This window comes from Halichoerus grypus, chromosome 3 (assembly GCF_964656455.1).
Source record: "Halichoerus grypus chromosome 3, mHalGry1.hap1.1, whole genome shotgun sequence".
Taxonomy (NCBI): domain Eukaryota; kingdom Metazoa; phylum Chordata; class Mammalia; order Carnivora; family Phocidae; genus Halichoerus; species Halichoerus grypus.
In genome coordinates, this window is record NC_135714.1 from 126,777,885 (window position 1) to 126,791,366 (window position 13,482).

Here is a 13,482-nt window from a genome sequence, read left to right on the forward strand (position 1 = left end):
CCTTAGGTAGGACGCAAATTTCAGGAACTTCCTTCCATAATATCTCTTGCCCCAACTTATGTGAGCTGCTACATATATCTGCATCAATTATACATTTAGAACCTGAGGGAATTACCAAAGAGTAGGCTCAAGGACTTATTGGACCCACTATCAGATATCCTGAGGTATAATTGCATTGATTACCTGGCTTCCATAAGCTCTCATTCAACTGGAGGACGGTGATAGTATTTTGCATCTCCTCAGAAGGTCTGAGTATTACTTGTTCCCTAGTGGCTCTTCTCCTGGCATATGACTTCAGGTTTCTTTAAAGCAAGAAAGAAGGTATGTTATAGTTAGTATAATATATAACCCATGGCAGCACTGCAGGGTCATTCTTCAAAGGGTTCTATCCTCCCCTTCAAATGATGTTGATAAATGTAGATCTGAAAACTGGGTGGAAGTGATGATTTTCCATTACAGTACTGACATCAAACTTCTCCTTACCAGATCTCAATTTTTTTAATACACAGATCAAACAACACTTTGGTCAGCTATTCTTGTATCTCAACTCTATAGACATCATGATCTATTCACCATCATCAGAGATCCCTGTGTGTCAAGCACACTTAATACCTCTCTGGTCTTGATGTCATGATGTTAATGACACCCACCCACCTTTAACAATAAAGCATTGATCTCTGAGGTTAACTCAGGGATGGACAATTGACAAGAGCCCAGAAGTAGATACATTTGGTATAAAACAGAAATAGATACATATTGGAGGATATGGTATAAATTGGTAGAGGAAAGGAAAGGATTTAATAAATGGGACTATAAAGATTGATTTGCCCTAAGAAGAAAATAATTATATCCCTAGATTATAACCCTATCTCATATCATACTAAAATATATTCTAGGTGAATATGTCTTGAATGTGAACAACAAAACTGAAACATTTTATAAGAAAATATAGAACAATAACTTCATGATTTTAAAGTAGGAAAAGGCTTCTTAAACAAGAACACAAGAAGACAAGAACATAAGGTATCAACTATAAGTGAAATATTGATAAATTTGACAATTTAACATAGAAAACTATAAAAGACAGAAAACAGATTTGGAGAAGATATTTGCAGTATTTTAGCACAGGATTCATAGCCCAAATATTCAAAGGCCATCTACCAATAGGTAAGAAAAAAACCTAGTATGATATAAATAATATGGATAATCAATTCATAGAAGAGGTTATCCAAATGTCAAGTAATAATGAAAAGTAAAGATAAAATGAATTACTATTTTATACCATCAGACTTCCACAACTCTAAATATCTTGCAATCCCAAGTGTTGGGGAGGATGTGGAGTAACAACAGTTTTATACACTGTTATTGGTAAAATATTTAGTAAAGCCGAATATATTCATATCCTACAATGTAGCAGTTCCATTTTTAGGATGATTATAATTGGAATCACACAGAAAATGTTTTTTTCCCCAGCTTGTCATTATACTTAAAAGTCCTAAAGATACATGCTTTTAGATTAAGTTACTCTTTATAAAAGTCATGATTGAAATGCAGATAGCTTTCATTGGATAAAATTAACCAGGAACATGGATTATTTTACAAACTTAGCTTTTCTCTCCTGGACGAGAGTACTGAGGAAGGACACATGGGAAGGACAAATAGAAATGTCTTAAAAGTGAAAGTTACTATTGAGAGGGGATTCAAGAAAATTGCAGTAGGCACATTGTCATCTTTTCTTCCTTGTCCAATTTTGATTTAACTGCATATTCTTAGTTAAACGTCTACTGAGGCCTATAGTCTTCTGGGTTCAGTGAAGCCCTTGGTTTTTGTGGGAACATTAGTAGAGAACACAAATGAAGGGAATTTTTTTTTCCCAGTGAGCTCAGTGAACACTTAGGAATCTGCATAGGGGAACTGGGATAAAGATCATAAAGTGAGCAACCCTGGAAAATAGCTTGATTTACAAGCATTGTGGATCAAGGAGGTTATAGGAGAAAAGTAATATTGGCTATATATCATGAATATGATTGGTCTCCCTGGCCTCCAATGGAGAAGTGGCTGAGTCATCCCAGTCCTGTGCTTGAGACTGTGAGGAAAAGGGAGGCTTCCTCTAAGCTTCTCAGCAGGGTTCTAGAGGCCCTGGTAAGAGTCATCATTTAATTCTATCATTTTGGGGAATGCTGCCTCTTAGACGTACTTGAGAACTAGATCATGTGCCTAGTGAATTAGAACTACTGAAACAGGCAGATAACAACATGGATAGAAAAATAATAAATATGCTTAAAGAAATTAAAGTTGAGCAACATATATTTGAGTCCTGACTAGCCAAACTGGAGTATCTTATTGAATTCTCAGGGCATCCAGAAGTCATGCCTTAATATTAGAACAAATCTAACTCCAGCAAAAAGACTACCTTAGGTTTATCCTAAGAATGTTTAAAAACAATCCTTTGGGGGACCAAGTAAGATGAGGCAGGACAATGTAATAACAAGGAAAAAATCAATCAATAGAAACAGATTTGAAAATGACAAGGATAGTGGAAATAAAAGAAACAGACTTTAGAAGAGTTATAGAATTTAAAGAGAGATGTGAGTATAATGAGAAGAGAAATAGAAGATATAAAAATGACAAATGATACTTTTAAAAGTGAAATATACAATATCAGAAATAAAAAATTTATTGGATAGGATTAATAGCAGTGTAAATTCCATAGAAGAAAAGATCAATGTATTGGAAGATATGGCAATAGAAACAGTTTCAACAGTGGAGAGAAAAAAGAGGTTGGAAAAAAAAATGAAAGAGCAGAAATTAGTTAAATAGAAAATGAACAGTGGGGCACCTGGGTGGCTCAGTCATTAAGTGTCTGCCTTCGGCTCAGGTCATGATCCCAGGGTCCTAGGATCGAGCCTCGCATCAGGCTCCCTGCTCCACGGGAAGCCTGCTTCTCCCTCTCCCACTCCCCCTGCTTGTGTTCCCTCTCTCGCTGTGTCCTTCTCTGTCAAATAAATAAATAAAATCTTAAAAAAAAAAAGAAAATGAACAAACAATAAAGAAAATAAGTGAAACCAACAGCTAGATCTATGAAAAGATAATCAAAATCAATAAACTATAGATATACAGATCAAGTGAAAAAGAGAAAAGACACAAAATATCAACATCTGGAATAAAAGAGGGAAAATTGCTACAGATTTTACAGACATTGAAAGAATAATAAGAGATTATTATGGTGAACTGTAGTCCAAACAAAATAGAAAAACTGAATTCCTTATATCTATTAAGCAAATTGAAATCACTCTGTAACTGAATCATACCACACCTTGCTTCCCACCCACCCCCCCGCCAAAAAAAAAAGAAATCCAGTTATAGGATATTTCAGTGGTTAATTTGATCAAATCTTTAAGTAAGAAAGAATATCAACACTTTATAAACTTTCAGAAAACAATGAGGGGGGAATACTTCCTAACTTATTTTGAGTCCATCTTGATGCCAAAAATAGATGAGACATTACAAGAAAAAAAAAGCTACAGATCAATATTCCTCATGAACATAGATGCAAGAAGCCTTTTAAATACATTAGCAAATAAAGTAATGAATACAGAAAAAGGATACTATATCATCATCAAATGTGTTTGTTCCCAAGAATAAAGTAAAATAAAAATGTTCTCAGGCAAAAAAAAGCTGCGAATATTTGTTGCCAGCACACATTAAGATATAGTAAGTGAAGTCATTCAAGTTGAATAAAAATAATCCCACATAGAAGCAGAGAAATGCAAAGCAGAATGAAGAGTACTAGAATGGTGAATATGTAGATAGATATAAAAGAATATTAATTGTTGAAAACAAAAATTATAATAGTGTCTTGTGGGCTTTTTAGCTCATCTAGAAATATAACAATAGCACAAAGGATGGGAGGAGGTGATTATTGTTAAATTTCTTCAATGTTCATATACTATTTGGAAAATTCTAAAAATTTAATTTAAGTTTGACTGTAATAAGTTAAGCATCCATATTTTAATTTCTAGGATAACTACTGAAGGAAAAAATACAAAATATTATTACTACAATGTTAGTGAATTAGGTAAAGTAGAATTTTTTTTGTAAAGTAGAATTTTTAAAAGTACTTGATTAATCTAAAAGAAGGCAGCAGGAAAGAAGAAATAGAGGAAAGAAGAGCAAATGGGATAAATAGGAAACAAATAACAAAATAGTAGACTTAAACAATACAAAAAATTACATGAATTTTAAATTGTCTAAAACCTCTAATGAAAAGGTAAAGATTATTAGACTGTATTTGAGAAAAATAAGACTCAACTGTATTCTATTTACAAGAGACAAACTTTAAATATAAGTGAAGGTTAAAGAATAGAAAAATATCTAACATGAAACACTAAGGTGGGGCCACCACTGATATCAGACAACATAGACTTTAAGGCAAGAAGCATATTTCATACTGAGAAGAAGAAAAACATAATTCTAAACTTCTTTGAAGATAGTAACATAGTTTCAAGTTGTATTAACCAAAACTTGGCAGAAATGGAAGAAAAAATAAACATATCCATAATCAGAGTTTGAGGTAAAACAAGCAGAGAAAAAATTAATGAGGCTATATCAAATGTGAACAGCATGATTAACCAATTTGACCTAATTGACAAAGAAAGAATACATAAATTTTCATGTGGCGATGGAACACTTAACAAAGAGTACCTATACTGAGCCATGAAAAAACTCTTAAGAAATATCAAAAAGACTGAAAGCATACAGAGTATGTTCTCCTACCAGATTGGAAGTAAGCTAGAGCTCAATAGAGGATATAGCTAGAAAATCTGCAAGAAATTTTGAATTTCAATTTTCAAAGCAATATCTTTCAAAATAGCTCATTGAGTCAAATAGGAAAGCTTGATTGAAATTATGAAATATTTTAAACTGAATAATAATACAAATATGACATATTGAAATTTACAGGATATAAATAAAGCTGTGCTTAGAGAAACCTTAAGCTTTAAGTGCACATATCAGAGAAGAAGGAAGGCTGAGAAGCTATGATCAAAGCTTTTATCCCAAGAGGCTAGAAAAGGAATTATAAATTAAACACAAAGAAAGTGAGGAGAAGGACATATAAATATATAAACAAAAATAAGTGAAGTAGAAAGCAAAGGGGTAGTCAAGAATATTGACAAAGCCAAAAGTTGTGTGATTACTAATGTGTCAACTTGACTTGGCCATGGGTGCCCAGATGTTTGGTTAAACATTATCTGGGTGCGTTTGCGAGGACTTCTTTGGATGAGATTAACATTTGCATCAGTAGATTGAATAAAGCAGATTGCTGTTCCTAAAGTAGGTGGGCCTTTAATTCATAAAGGCCTGAACAGAACAGAAAGGCTGGGTAAGTGAGCATTATTTTCTCTCTAATTGACTGTCCTCAAGCTGGGACATCCTGCCTTTGGAACTGGAGGCAGTCAGGAAATTATGCCATCAGCTCTCCTGCTTCTCAGGCCTTTGGACTCAGAGTGGAACTATACCATCAACTCTTCTTGGTCTCCAGATGCTGCCTGCAGATATTGATATTGATACTTCTTAGCCACAACCGTCATGGGAACCAATTTCTATCAGTTTGCTTTCTCTGGAGAACCCAGTACAGATTTTAGTGATTGTTCTTGGATTTTCTCAGCCTCCATAATCAATCATATAAGCCAATTCCTTATGATGAATCTCATATATATATATATATATATATATATATATATATATATATATATAATATATTAGTCTCCCATTATCTGCTGTTTTGCTTTCCATGGTTTCAGTTACCCATGGTCAACTGTGGCCTGAAAACTGACATATCTTCAGTAGCTTAACACTTTATCACAATGACTCTGTCCTTCTCCTAACTTCACCTCAGCATGCAGTCATTTTATCATCTCACATCATCACAAGAAGAATAAGATATTTTGAGAGAGAAAGGAGAGACCACATTTATAACTTTTATTATAGTATATTATAATTATTCTATTTTATTATTAGTTATTAATCTCTTACTGTGTCCAATTTAACTTTATCATCTATATATATATATATGTAAGAAAAAACAGTATATATATATGTCAGTATTATCCATGGTTTCAGGCATCTACTGGGGGTCTTGGAACATATCCCCTATCAATAAGGGGGAACTACTGTATTTCTTTTTGGGTCTGTTTCTCTGGAGACACCTGACTAATACCAGTTGCATCTCTGAATATTTCAATAAAATTTTGGCAATACTTAGCAAGACTGATCAAGGAAAAGAAAAAGAAAACAACAATTACTATTAGGTATGAAAAGTTTTTATCATCGTACACTTAGGAGGCATGAAATTAAATTGAAAATATAATAAAGCATATTTTGCACAACTCTATAACTAAATTTAACATTGAAAATGAAATGGAAAAATATCTTGAAAAACAACTTATCAAAAGTGACATGAGAAGTGATTGAAAAATCTCAAATTTTTAAAAATTTTAACATATAATGTATTATTTGTTTCAGGGGTACAGGTCTATGATTCATCAGTCTTACATAATTCACAGTGCTCACCATAGTACATACCCTCCCCAGTGTTCATCACCCAGCTACCCCAACCCTCCTACCCCCCTCCACTCCAGCAACCCTCAGTTTGTATCATATGATTTCACTGATAAGAGGAATTTGAAAAATCTCAATAGTTTTTACCTGTTAAAGAAATTGAATCTTCAAGTAAAGATCTTCCCACACAGAAAACTCCAGGAAGGGAAGGCCTCACTGGCAAATTCTTCCAAACATTTAAAGAAGAAAATGTATCAATCTAACATAAACTCTTTCAGACTCCAGAAAGAGGAAACACTTCCTGTTTTATTAGACCAACATAAACCCAACACCAAAATCTGAAAATAGCATTAAAAGAAGGGAAAATTAGAGACATTAATCTCTTATGACAATGGACATGAATTCTTAAATATAAGATTAGCAAATTGAATCTGGTAAAATGTGAAAAGGATAATAAACCATAACTAAGTTAAGTTTATCCAAGGAATGCAAAGTCATCTTAACATTATGAAATCAACCAATAAAAAAAATCAGTCTAGTTCATCACATTAACAGAATAAATGATAAAAAATGCATGATCATCTCAATCCATATTCATAAGAACTCTCAGAAAACAGAGTACAATGGAGCATCCTTAACCTGATAAAGAGTATATATAAAAATTATAGTTTCATAATTAGTATTAAATATTGAATGTTTGCCCCTCTACCCCAAGTCTGGGAAGAAGACCACAAATCCACTATCACTATTTCTACTTAACATTATCCTGGAGGTCATATTCTGGACAAAAAAGCAGGAGAAAGAAACTGAAATGTAAATAAGAAAGAAAGAAATAAAAAAGAAAGAAAGAAAGAAAACTATTATTTTTTTCAGTGGACATGATTATATATGCAAAAAATCCAAAAGAATCTACAAACTGTTACATTACATGAATTTAGCAAGATCTTTGGATGTAATGTCAATATAAAATTGTTTATATTTTGAATGCATTTCTAATAATAAATAATTAACACTTACAATAGCACAAAAAATCATTAACATTTCTAGGAATAAGTTAGCAACATGAAATATGTATAAGAGATTTACCCTGGAAATTACAAATATTGTTAAGATAAATTAAGGAAGATCTAAATAAATGGAATGATATACCATTTTCAAGGAATGGAGGACTCAATGTTTTTAAGATGTCAATTGTCCCCAGATTGGTCTATAGATTCATCACTTTCCCAATCAAAATCACCACAGGGTGTGTGTGTGTGTGCATATGTGTGTGTGTAATTTACATGTTATGTGGAATAGTCAAGGCGATTTTGAATAAGCAAAACAAAGTTTAAGAACTTATGCACTACCAGATATTAAGATTTACTAAAAGGCTATGGTAATCAAGACAGTGTGGTATTAACCTAAAGATAGAAATTTGTCCAATTGAAAAGAATAGAGAATTGAGAAATAATCCTACTTGTATCTGATCACCTGATTTACTACAAGAGTCCCACTGTACTCCAGGGGGAAAAGATGGTCTTTTCAACAAATTATGGTGGAATAATTAGGTATCTCTATGGGAAAAATAAACTCGGAGCCCTTACAAAAATTTCATTCAAGATAGGTCAAAGATTTAAATATAAATGGCAAAATAATAAAGCTTCTAGAAGAAAGCAGGAGAATATCTTATCTTGAGGCATGTAATTTTGTTAAATAAAAAATAAAATACTGAGAAGTTGAACTTCATTAAAATTAAGAACTTCTGTTTTTCTAAAGAGTGGAAAGGGAAGCCACACACTGGGAGAAGATATTTGTAATACATACATCCAACAAAGGCTTGAATCCAAAATATATAAGAACCTTCCAAATCATTAATTAAAATATAAATAACATGATTACAAAGTAGACAAAAGATTTGAATAGGCACTTCATAAAATTGGCTTCATAAAAACTAAAAAGGGCATTAAAAAAAAACTCAACATCATTACTCATCAAGGAAATACAAGCTAAAAGCAAGTAAGATCCCATTTCATACCAGAATGGCCAAATTAAAAAGACTACCAATCAGTACCACATATGAACTAGGATATGGGGCAACTGGAACTTACATGAATTCTTTGTGAGAATGTAAATTAGTACAAAGTCTTTGGAAAACTATTTTGCAGTAGCTAAACATATGCTTACCTTAGGACCCAGTAGTTATTGTCATAGGTATATACCCAAGAGAAATGGTTGTGTATATCTGCTAAAAGACACATAAAATAATACTTTTAGTAGCCCTATTCCTAATAGCCTCAAAGTAAATAGAACCAAATATTTAAATTGTAGAACATTCATATATAAAAAGCAATGAAAAGACTGAAGTACTTCCATTCTCTACAATATAATTGAATGTCATACATTAACATTGAGTAACAAAAGCTGACAATAATGAGCTCATTATATGAACTATTTACATGAAATTCAAGACCAATCAAAGTTAATCTGAGGAGATAGAAGTCAGAGCAGTGATTCCCTTTGGAGATGGAGTGAGGTAGCAGTACGTATAAGTTTGCAAAGGGGCACTAAGAAGACTTCTGGGATGCTGTTAATATTTTGTATCTTGATCTGGGAGGTATATACTTATGCAAAAATTCATCCAGCTGTACACATAAGGTTTGTACACCTTACTATATATATGTTATACCTCAATTAATGTAAAAATAAAAAGTAAACTGTAAACTCTTAGAAAAATGAATCCAAATGGCCAACAAAGGAAAATATGTTTAAATTTACAATAAGCAATTGCATGTTAAAGTAACATGAAACATCACTTTACACATACAATGTTGCCAAAGAACTAAAAAGCTGGTAACACATTGCTGGTAGAAATGTGAATTATCACAATAGATTGGAAGGCAATCTGGCAAGATCTATTAAAACAAATGAATCTCGACCATTTTCTAACACCATACACAAAGATAAACTCAAAATGGATGAAAGACCTCAATGTGAGACAGGAATCTATCAAAATCCTGGAGAAGACCATAGGCAGTAACCTCTTTGACATCGGCCACAGCAACTTCTTTCAAGATACATCTCCAAAGGCTAGTGAAACAAAAGCAAAAATAAACTTTTGGGGCCTCATCAAGATAAAAAGCTTCTGCACAGCGAAGGAAACAGTCAACAAAACAAAGAGGCAACCCACAGAATGGGAGAAGATATTTGCAAATGACACTACAGACAAAGCGCTGATTTCCAAGATCTATAAAGAACTTCTCAGACTCAACACCCCAAAAAACAAATAATCAAGTCAAGAAATGGTCAGAAGACATGAACTGACACTTCTCCAAAGAAGACATACAAATGGCTAACAGACACATGAAAAAAATGTTCATCATCATTAGCCATCAGGGAAATTCAAATTAAAACCACATTGAGATACCACCTTATACCAGTTAGAATGGCAAAAATTGACAAGGCAATAAACAACAAATGTTGGAGAGGTTGTGGAGAAAGGGGAACCCTCTTACACTGTTGGTGGGAATGCAAGTTGGTACAGCCACTGTGGAAAACAGGGTGGAGGTGCCTCAAAAAATTAAAAATAGAGCTATCCTATGACCCAGCAATTACACCACTGGGTATTTACCCCCAAAGACACAGATGTAGTGAAAAGAAGGGCAATATGCACCCCAATGTTCATAGCAGCAATGTCTGCAATAGCCAAACTGTGGAAAGAGCCAAGATGCCCTTCAACAGATGAATGGATAAAGAAGATGTGGTATTAAGAAGGGCACGTACTGCATGGAGCATTGGGTGTTATACGAAAACAATGATTCGTGGATCACTACATCAAAAGCTTACGATGTATTGTATGGTGATTAACATAAAATAATAAAATAAAATAAAATAAAAATATGTGGTCCATATATACAATGGAATATTACTCAGCCATCAGAAAGGATGAATACACAACTTTTACATCAACATGGATGGGACTGGAGGAGATTATGTTAAGTGAAGTTAAGTCAAGCAGAGAAAGTCAATTATCATATGGTTTCACTTATTTGTGGAACATAAGGAATAGCATGGAAGACATTAGGAGAAGGAAGGGAAAAATGAAGGGGGGAAAATTGGAGGGGGAGACGAACCATGAGAGACTATGGACTCTGAGAAATAAACTGAGGGTTTTAGAGGAGAGGGGTTGGGGGGATGGGTTAGCCCAGTGATGGGTATTAAGGAGGGCACGTACTGCATGGAGCACTGGGTGTTATGCACAAACAATGAATCATGGAACACTATATCTAAAACTAATGATGTAATGTATGGGGATTAACATAACAATAAAAAAATTAAAAAAAAAAAGAAAACAATGACTTGTGGATCACTAATGATGTTATTGCATGGTGACTAACATAACATAATAAAATTAAATTAAATTAAAAAAATAAAGAAAACACATAATACTTTTGACCAAAGATATCAGATCTGATAATCTCTCTCAGAAACAAAAGTTCTGGTACTCAATTCGTATTTATAAAAGTTGTTCACTGAAGCCTTGTTTGTAGAGGGAAAAAATGGAAACAAAGTTAATGTACAAATAGAGTATGCTACTGATTTCAAAAATTTGAATACATATACATTATGCCATAGCAAACAGCAACTAAACAGGGTGACTTAGAGCTGTATAAATGGACTTGGTAAGATATAAATGATAAATGGAAGATATAGAGAAATGGATATATTTTTATTATAGTTTGGTTAAAAGATGAGAAAAATCTACATGCATGTATATGTGTATAAAATTGTATATCTATGTATAATTCTACATGTCTCTGTGTGTTATAAGAGTATAGGAAAAAATAAAAAACAATATGTTAAAGTTTTAAACATGGATAACATGGTGGAATGGATGCTAAGGTTTGGAGGGTAGAGACATTGACTAGGGAAGCTAAATAAAACAGAAATATTATGAGTGCTCAAAAATTTCCATTGTATGTAGATATTTATGTCAAATTATGTATATAAATGTATATGTAAAAAGGAATTTAAAACAGGCATTTATAAAAATTACCCAAAATTAAACACATAATTATTTCACTTGATGCATCATAAGTATTTTTACTTATTTAGTAAATCTCTTTTACTTATTTACTTATTTAGTAAATAAATTAAGTTATATAATTATATATTTTTTCTCTTAATTTATCTGTAGACATTTTTTTGGTATCTCTATGACCTTCATGTTTCTACATTTAAATGACTTCAGATTTCCTTCTAGATAATATTTCATAATTTACTCATTTTCTGGATGCTGAATCATGTTATTTTTAAAATCAGAATTATATTAGCATTCTTGCCATAATCAACTTTGCCTATAAAACATTCTTCCCTTTGTTTTTTAAAAATCATCTCATTAATTTAAATTCCTGGGAATGTGGTTATTGGGTCAAAAGTTATGAACATTTTTATGACTCTTGCAATGTATTGCCAGATTTTTATTCCAAAAGAAGGAAACAATATATACTAATACCAGAAATGAATGGCCCTGATTCTTCAAATTATACCTGTTTTTATTTTTGCTAATTTAATTTAGATGTGAAAGGCATACTTTGTTGCTTTAAAGATTGATTTTTCTTTAATATTGAGATAATATTGTCATTTCATTTTTAAAAAAGATTTATTTATTTTTTAGAGAGAAAGAGAGAGATTGAGAGAGAAAGTGAGCAAGGGGAGGAGCAGAGGGAGAGGGAGAGAATCCCAAGCAGATTCCTCAAAGAGCATGGAGCCCAACCTGGGGCTCAATCTCAGGACTCCAAGATCATAACCTCAGCTGAAGCCAAGAGTCGGAGGCTCAACTGACTAAGCCACCCAAGCATCCCTTGTAATTCCATTTTTGTTGATGCCTTCAAATGACATTTCCCCTTGGGCTTTGGTATTGCTCTTTATAAATTAATATATCAATATATATCATATATATATATATATATATATTTAGAGAGGGAGCGGTAGAGGGGCAGAGGGAGAGGGAGAGAGAACCTTAAGCAGGCTCCCCACCCAGCATGGAGCCCAATGTGGGCCACGATCTCACAGTGCTGAGATCATGATCTGAGCCAAAATCAAGAGTCAGATGCATAACCGACTGAGCCTCCCAGGCACCCCTATAAAGTGATATTTAAAATGTATTTTAGATATTTACTGTCTTGAAAGCATATGGGAATTTTACAAGAAATAAGAGTGTACTGCAAATGTAGTCTTGCCTGGACACTCAGAACCAGGGACATAATGGGGACACTGGGCAACTTAGGGGAGAAGGGAAATCTGCAAGAGAAGTGGAATATGCGTTAGCTGAGTAGCTGTTTTTGAAGATGATTATTATGCAATGCATTATCCTTTGACTCTCTAGTGCTTATTCATCCTGTCCTCAGTTTTGAAGTTGCTCCCCCAACAAAGCTGCCTTGATATTTCCACACTTACACTTCCATGACGACATAGAACCTAGAAGTGTCCCTGCTACCTTCATTTAACATCCTGTTTTATAATATTTTGGTTACTTGTTTATCTCTCCATTGAACTTGAGAGGTATAAAGACTGAAACTGTCACCCAGTAGAGTACCTAGCACATAGCAGGCTGTCAATAAATAATAAATGAAGCAGTTTATCTCAAGCAGGAAGTAATTGTCTTATTTAGTATTATTGATAATTAAGGTCATTCTAATCATGATGAAAACTCTTAGGAATGAACATGCTTACTCTTTTATCATCTAAGAAAACTACAAATTTGGGAGGAATCTCAAGTTAAACATCCACGTAGACAGATAATTACATATAAGTGTTCAATGAAGGGGTTTCTAGAACTTGTTATGATAGTTCATTCCAGTGTATAACCAGTGAAAAATTGTGAGTATTTCATAAAATGGTCTGTTACAGTTGACTATGTGATTCCATGGGAAAATTATA